A 9,105-nucleotide genomic window follows, 5' to 3' on the forward strand; every position below is an offset into this window, starting at 1 on the left:
TTCTAGCCTCTCTTGAAGTATGAATTTACTAGTAATACATCTTATACTACTATAAAGAGTGTGTTAGATGTTAAAATATTTTCTTTCAAAAATATCCTCCAAAATATATACATGCATCTATAAAATACATAAATGCACACATAAAACACATACATGCATATATAAAACTCACATACATAAATATACACAGATGCATGCATAAACCATTGGAATTCTCATTCCATATCCTCCAATTGAATTTATTATGGATCAATTATCTTTTCATAACTTCCTATTAACCTTATATTAAATTTTCATTTCATAACCTCCCATAAAATCCACCATCAATTATGTTTTCATGACTTCCTATAACCCAATATTAATCACATAAGCTCTTAAATCTCTATCTAAAAAGCATAAAAAAATTCAAGCCACTACATAACCCCAAAGCTGGCTAAAGTTCACCATGAACCTTATGAGTATTTCAATCCTCCATATTTTTTTTCTACAACAATAATGATAGTTCTTTTTTTAGCACTAGCATAATCACTGCATAATCACTTATACTTCGAATTTCAGGTAATTTTGAATGAAGATGCATGTTCTTGGAGATGTTCTTGCCATGCGTTTATAAATTTAACAACTAAACATATCATGTCACCTCAGTTCTAGATAGAACTTATAGTATAAGCATTTTCTACATTTCTTTATTTATTTAAGCATGATTCTGTAGTGGCTTTGAAAAAAAAAGTATCATTCAATACTAGAAAACATTCTAATTCTTAAATAGACACAATTACTTGGTTAATGCAACAAAAATATAAAAACTTAATTGCTACATGGGTTTTGATATGCTAATGCTTATGAATAAACTTGCAAATTGTAGGTAAATGTACATGAATGAAATTATCTATTGGACCTTTTGTTGGGGATTCGAAACAATCAAATCGAATCCGTGCACTTCCGGACCTTGTGCTTGAGAGTAGGAAAGTAGAAAAATCACCACAAATAAAAGATAAAAATTGTAGGAAAGTAAACAAGAAAGAAAAACACTATATTTAACAAGGTTCGACAACGTGCCTACGTCCTCGGGAGCCACACCACACAATTATTTGATTAATTTGAAGAAAGATTACAAGCTCACAAACTAGGGTTTAATCTCTCTGAGATCTCTCTAAAGAATCCTCTCAAAAACTCTCCTTTTGATGCACACAAAACCCTAAAATTGTTTAGGTAGATAGTGGAATCCCAGCCCAAACAGAATACAAAATAGATTAGGAAATAAAAAAATCTCATCGCGGTCGACCGGGCTTGGTCCTGCGGTCGACCGGCCAGAGCATTGATTCTGTACCCTGCACGATGCACGTTTGCGGTCGATCGAACGAGCTACCGCGGTCGACCGGCCAGAAAGGTTGTTTCTACTCAGTCTGCTATAGGCTTCACGGTCGACCGGACTAGACCTGGCGGTCGATTGACCTGATTGTTTCCTATTTTCTTCTTCTTCTTGATTCCAGCTTTGGGTCTACACGCTTAGACTAACAATCTCCCACTTGGAGACCAAAGCACCATCAACGAGCTCACCCAAAATCTCCCCTTCTTTGCAAGCATCTTCTCCTTCCCCAAAAAATTTTTCTCCAATCATCATCTTCCCGGCAATCCCACCGATCCTCCTGGTTTGGCTCCACCTTCATCTCCTGCGCGTTAAGGCCAACTAAAATTATGCACAACTCCAGTTTCTCAATGGTTATTGCTTTCATCAACATATCCGTAGGATTTTGACTCCTCAAAATCTTCTCTAGCTATAAATTCCCATCCTCAATCAGCTAGCGTATGAAATAGTATTATACGTTATCACGCGCTACTTCCCAAAATATCGGGGAATTGGAACGTGAATAAGCCTGCGACGTATTAGATTAAGGAGAATAAATAAAAATAAAACATTTCTCCTCAACCTAATACGCTAAGCGTCTGGAAATAAATACAACGCGAAGTCACAGGTCCCCGATCACAGATAGCAAGAATATAATAGACAAACTCAGAATAAAATAATACATATCACAAATGAATATCATTCAAGACATAATATTCGGGTCAAACATGCCCTTACGCATATATGAATAAAAGAATACTAGAGAAATGTAAAATACAATTGTAGGCGTATAAAACTACTTATAGGTCCCTTAACACAGCTTGGCATGGTGATTCGACAAACCAATGAACCATCGGACGATATATCCAAGCATGGGCATTAGACCACAACAACGAAGCCAAGTGACACACGACAAAGAGGATTTACTGCCAAATCAGGATCCGGACTGCCAAATCAGAGTCCAGATCAATAATGAAGTTCGAATAAACCGCGAAACAGGAAAACAGCACAAAACCAAACACCGGGGGGGTTCGGCCAAAACCGAGCCACCTCTAGGTGGCTCGGCCAAAACCGAGCCACCTCTAGGTGGCTCGGCCAAAACCGAGCCACCTCTAGGTGGCTCGGCCAAAACCGAGCCACCTCTAGGTGGCTCGGCCAAAACCGAGCCACCTCTAGGTGGCTCGGCCCGAGCCACCTGGGCCGAGCCACCAGATCTGGGCCCAGATCTGAGCCCAGATCTGGTTTGAGGAGCCTATAAATAGACCCCTAAGCTCATTGTTTGAGGGACTTGGAATTTTTGAGAGAAAACTCTGCCGGATTGAGAACTGAACTTCGGAGTTTTTGAAGCTTTGAAGACTCGAACTTTTTAGATCTGGTTCTCGGCGATCGTCCATGTCAAACAAGGCAGGAGTTTGAGAGAGATCAGATCTGAGATCTACACGGTCATCCTCCGGATCAAAACTTGGTTTTTGATCCCGAGAAGAGTCGATTTCGCTTGGTCGATTTCGATTACTTAAGGCTATTATTTCCTTGGTGAAATAATCCCCTCGGTTGTTATTTCCTTGGTGAAATAATATCTGTCATACCGTGTAGATCCGACCGGATCAAGATCGCGCGGTGGTCCACGGATTAACCCCGGCACAGACAAAGAACCCACACAAGCAAGAGACCGCAAAACAGGATCTTGCGATTTGTTCGAAAGAAGGAAAGTTGTAATTTTCTATTTTTCTTTGATTTTGTTGTAACCGGATCTTATAAAAAGACCGGATCTTTTGTAACTGATAAACTGTTGTTGAAGAAAACAATGACTTCAATGAAAGCAATTTTTCCCGCGAACAATCTGGCGACCACAGTGGGAGCCACCGATCTCGCTGTCGAGATCGTTGTGTCACAGCTGCGGATCTCGATCCCGGTCGAGGAGGAGGTCGAGTATGAATTCGACCAATAAAAGTTCGAGGAGTATCTGTCATCCTCGTCCGGATCCACCTCCCCCCTCAAGTCCAAGAAGTTCTCCTTCAGGAGAAAAGTCCGTTGGTATGAAGAAGTGCAGAATGCTAATGAAGATCTCACCCCAACTGATGCCAAAGTTGCATCGGGTGAAGTTCCACCGACCTCCAACCAGGTCAAAGCTGTTCTCGCTAATTCCTCCGCTGCTGAGGGAGTAGTGACTCTCTCAAAGAGAGCCCGCCAGAGGCGACGTCAACGCCTGGCGCGGCAATTCGCAAAGGCGATGGAGTCCACTGACGGAATCCGCTATAACGCGGATCTGAAGAACAGGAGAGGCAAACAGCCTCAACAACCAATGAATGGCAGCTCCTCCAAGCCGCCAACGAATGAATGGATCCGTGTCAAACGGAATCGTTTAATACTTGATGAGCGCATTCGCAAGCGCCGTGCAATGTTAGCGCAGGCACGGGCTCAAGTCCAAGAAGCCCGCAAAAGACTGCAGAAGGAGGTGGTCAATAAGTCGCCACCAATCCGCCAAGTATGGAGGCCGAAGTCTGAAGCGGCGATTCAGGCTAAGAAATAATCATTGCAGCCTTCAGCGCAAGTAATTCCAGTAGCTACTCCGGGAGATCCCGCAGAATCATCCCGAAGAAAGAAGTCAGTTTTGGAGCGTCTCGGTCCACTTCCCGATGAGGGATGCAAAGCTCTGAATGACTCAACATGCTGGGAGTCGCCGCCACCATCAACATGACAAAGAGATGATGGTAGCTAGGCGCACCAATTTTCGCATTGAAGTCCAGGAGCCCGTTGAGAACTCATGACCACAAAGACGTGTTTCGAGGCGCGTGACTCTTGAAAGCCCAAAGAAGGCAGTTCGCCCTCAGAAGGAAACATTGTCGTCTGATAATGATGATGTTATACCTGAGAAGTCGTGCCAACACACGATAGGTTACTCCGACCTTCAAACCGATGAGTGGTACTATCATGTTGGGGGTACGAGTAAAACCAGGAAAAGGAGTCCTCGAGAACTAGAAACTCAATGCCCTTGTTCCAAACTCATTCGGACAGTATTGTCTGAGTGTAACTGCATCAAGACAGTCCCCAAAAGAATTTCGGTTTTCGAAAGGCTCAGTACCGAAATGCCAAAACCAAGGCCTAGGCGTTTCCGACAAAGAAGAACGGTGGTTGAAGACGGAGAATTTCCGAGAGTCACCACTAATATGACCAGCAAAGGAAAATCGACACGGGATAATCCCAAATCGATTCCGGAAGCACCCCGGCGTATAACCCGCTTGTAGTCTGGAGCCATCATTCGAGCAACTTATGGTAGGATTCGGACAAGATCACCTTTAGAAGATGAAGAATTGGATGCCGGCTCTGCGATCGCATCAGATAATACAGTATCTAGCGAGGGACAACCCCGCGAGTCACTTATGATAAGTGCGGAACAAGTGGCCAAGATGCTCGAAGAAGCCATGGCTAAACAACAAGAGAGATTCAAGTTCGAAATGCAGATGGCCATGCAGAATATGAGAGAAATGCATGACCAACAAATCCAAGCACTGATGAACCAGCAAGGCGAACCAAGTCGTCGTAACCAGGTTAATCAGGAAGATGAGGACACAGGTGCGAATGAAGATCATAATGCCAATAATCCTCCCATCAATGCAGGGGGTGGTAACGAGAATGCTAGCGAAAACACAGGTGAAAGCTTGAAGATTAAAAACCTCGAGAGCAAAATCAATACATTGATTTCCGCTCAAGAGATGAAGAAGACGGGCATTCCTTGTCCATACCCAAGAGAATGGGAATCAATCCCATATCCGACGAAGTTCAATCTAATTAACTTCACGCCATTCGATGGGAAGGGTTCACCCACTCAGCATTTGATTTACTTCAAATCACACCTAGGGGTTATCTCTGGTAATGAGCCTCTGATGGTACGGTCCTTCGTTGGCACTCTTCGTGGAGCCGCCTTCGATTGGTATTGCCGCCTCAAGCCAGGAAGCGTGAATAGCTGGGATGACATGGAGACTAAATTCCTCACCAACTTCTTCGAGAACGACACCGAGATATCCATCGGGTCGTTGCTTGACGAGAAACTAAAAGACAGGGAATTGGTTGATACCTTCATCAAAAGGTTCTGGAACATGGCGATGAACTGTCGGGACCCGATCACTGAGGAGTTTATTCTACAGACTTGCCATAACAACCTCGCATTGGACATGTTGGAAGCAATGTGGACAGCACCGTCCAAAACATGGAAGGATTTGAAGGTCCAAGGAGAGCAAGCTGAGCGATTCCTCAGAAGCAAGAAGGCGGAAAGAGGCCAACAGGCGACGAATGCTCCGCAACAGAATTTCGTCCCATGAGGGAAAGGTAAGGCACATGCTAATGCAGTTGATGCTAATCAAACTTTCCAATTGCAGCCACAGCAACAAGCACCACAACAATCTCGGTCGCAATGGCAACAACGGTCTCAGATGCAGAAATCTTCGGAGCCAAGATTTCCTAAAGTGTACTCCTTCAAAGATGACGAAGTTCCTGGCATCTTTAAGTACCTGTTGGAAAATAACAAGATCCAGCTACCAGCGATCGTGGATCAAGAAGGGGCTAGCAAAGTGACGGATCCAAAGTATTGCGCATACCATAGAGCGGTCCATCACCCTACAAAGTCATGCTACCATCTCAAGGATAAAATCCAGGCATTAATTGATGTAGGCGTCATAACCCCGAAGCCATCCAAGAATGTCGGAGCAAATGCAGTATCAATTAGCTTCGGATCAGTGCCCACAGCATAATTTAAACCAAAACGCATCACCAAAGTAGGAATGAAGATGGTGAATGACGACCCGTAGGAGTACCCTTTGAAGTCGTCCACTGATCATCTTCAATAAGATCATGATGGACCCAGAGGATTTCACCGTTTGGGGCTGTGTGTGGCACAAGTCCTTTTTGACGTTGTCCAGAAAGGGTAAAGGAAAGTCCTGCAATGCTACCTCCGCGATCTTTGAAGAGGATGGTAATGAAGCTCCTACCTTCCCGCTCTCCGAAGTCCTGCAATGCTACCTCCGCGATCTTTGAAGAGGATGGTAATGAAGCTCCTACCTTCCCGCTCTCCGAAGAAGAACAAGAAGTCTTTGCCACTAGAAGCGGAAATCAATATCACTTCAACTATCCATCACCTAGTGATCAGTTAGCGGAGCAGGGGGTGACTAAGCAAGGACCAGCCAGAACTCTCACAGAGCTGGGTGTGATTACGACTCCTAAACCGGTTGAAGAAGTTCGACGACAGCCGGTTAATAGACAGAAAGAAAAGAAGCCCCAGGAGGTTCAAAATCCGAAGCAGTCTTGTTTCAATCGTCCGATTGGAAGAGATAAACCGGAAAGCTCGAACACTCCGCACGTCTTCGATATTATGGCTCAACTAGCTAACATCCCAGCACAGATAATATTGTATGAGTTGCTACGGTTGTCTAAAGAAACTAGGGAAGCCTTGCAAGAAGCCTTGGCCAATTCAGAAGTGTTCCTTACTCAGATCAAGCCAGTACCTGAAGAGCCAGAACCGTTAATTCAACACTGCAATATAGCGGCTAAAAACCTTCCCTACATTACCTTCACCAAAGAGGATATGCAGACGAAGACTTCGAACCATGATCGACCCCTATATTTCATTGGGTACATTGGCTCCAGGAAAGTCAACCGAATCCAAGTGGATCTGGGTTCTGCTGTGAGTATTATGCCGCTTCGCTTGATGCATAGCCTCGACATTCCAGTAATGTTATAATTCCCTCCACACTCCATCAGTGTTTAAAGTATGTCGACACTGATAATAAGGTTAGGACGGTGGTCGCGGATAAGCAACCATTCAAAGGGTATGAGAATTATTTCACTGATTCTCTCCTTTATGGTAACGAATCCAATACTGAATCATCGACCCATGGCACGGACAGCGGAGAAGAAGCTGATACCGAAGCCGAATTTGATTACAATGGAGGTTATGTTTTAAACGACATTGTACCCTTTGTAATCAACCTTAATGATGAACAATCATCAGATGGAAGTTGTAACTGGCAACTTACCAATAACAAAATAAATAATGATTTAGAGTACTCACTGTCTCTTGATGATGTGATAAAAGAATTGTATGATAATCCCGATTTATATGTGCCGCTTCGATCGTCCTATATAACAAAGAAACACCTCCAACATTCTTTCGGAACGACCCTGGTCATCCCTACCAAAATAGGAGGCCAAAGAGAAGTGATTTACGGTAAAGGAGAGGTTTTCCATTACCAGATCATTTCTTAAGGGAAGATGAGAATGATGACAAACCTGGTCGGCATTTATCTAAGTATAGTCCGGAAGCGCGCAAGCTCATGGAAAAACAGGGATATGATTTCACACTCGGAGAAGGTCTATACTTCGATCGAGGTCCTCGTATTCCAGCCAAAGCGGCATATATACCAAAAGGGAAACCAGATGATTATTATAAATTCAGGCGAGGGTTAGGGTATGAATCTTCTTCAGAAGACGAATGTTGCTGGTTAATCAATAACCAATCATCTAAGCAATACAAAGATGGGTATCCGTCAGATTCCTCGGAATGGGATTCCGATACAAGTCTGGGGGAAGCATTCAAAGCCCTAATGGCGAACATGGCTACAGCTGATCCGTCCATAATAGAGAACAACGATCAAATGCTAACATGGGAGGACCCGTGGGTTCATCACCTGAACATGTAGTATGGTGATAGGTTCGAACAGTGAGAACCCCCCACTGAAGATAAAATAGTCCAAATTAACATAGGTGACGAGGCCAACCCAAAGCCTATATTCATCAGCGATAGTCTTCCCTCAAATGAGAAGGAGGAATTAATTGCTCTCATCAGGGAATATATTGATGTCTTCGCTTGGAACTATGAAGACATGCTAGGGCTCGACCCCAATGTGGCAATGCACCATCTCGATATCAAGTCGGATGCCAAACCTGTCAAACAACAGCAAAGACGGTTTCGTCCGCAGATTATGGAAGCCATCGAGGCAGAGGTTAAGAAATTAATCGAATCAGGATTTATCCGAGAGGAACAACACCCAGATTGGCTAGCCAATATCGTTCCAGTCATGAAGAAGAACGGTAAAATCAGGATTTGCATCGACTTCAGGGACCTGAATACGGCATGTCCAAAAGATGACTTTCCTCTCCCAATCACAGATGTCATTATCGACAACACGTGCGGATTCGAGAGAATGTCTTTTATGGATGGCTTTTCAGGATATAACCAAATCAAGATGCACACAGATGACGAGAAGCATACAGCGTTCAGAACGCCCCTTAGTGTCTTTTTCTACACGGTGATGCCTTTTGGTCTAAAGAATGCAGGCGCCACGTACCAGCGAGCAATGACTAAGATTTTCCAAGAACATCTCAGGAAAACAGTCGAGTGCTACGTTGATGATTTGGTTGTAAAAAGTCGCAACAAAGAAGATCACATCAAGGACTTGAAGACGATGTTCGATCTCATGCAGAGTCATCAATTGAAGATGAACCCCACTAAATCCTTCCTTGGAATGTCCAGCGGAAAATTCCTTGGATTCGTCATCACCACTAAAGGTATACACATCGATCCTGATAAAGTGAAGGCGATATATGAACTTCAACCCCCTAGAAATCTAAGAGAACTCAGAGGATTGTAAGGGTGTTTAGCTTACATCCGGCGGTTCATCTCAAATCTTTCTGGGAAGTGCCAACCATTCTCTAAGCTAAACAAGAAGGGTGTGTCATTTATTTAGGACGACGCCTGCCAAAAA

Source organism: Asparagus officinalis, chromosome 2 (assembly GCF_001876935.1).
Source record: "Asparagus officinalis chromosome 2, Aspof.V1, whole genome shotgun sequence".
Lineage (NCBI taxonomy): Eukaryota > Viridiplantae > Streptophyta > Magnoliopsida > Asparagales > Asparagaceae > Asparagus > Asparagus officinalis.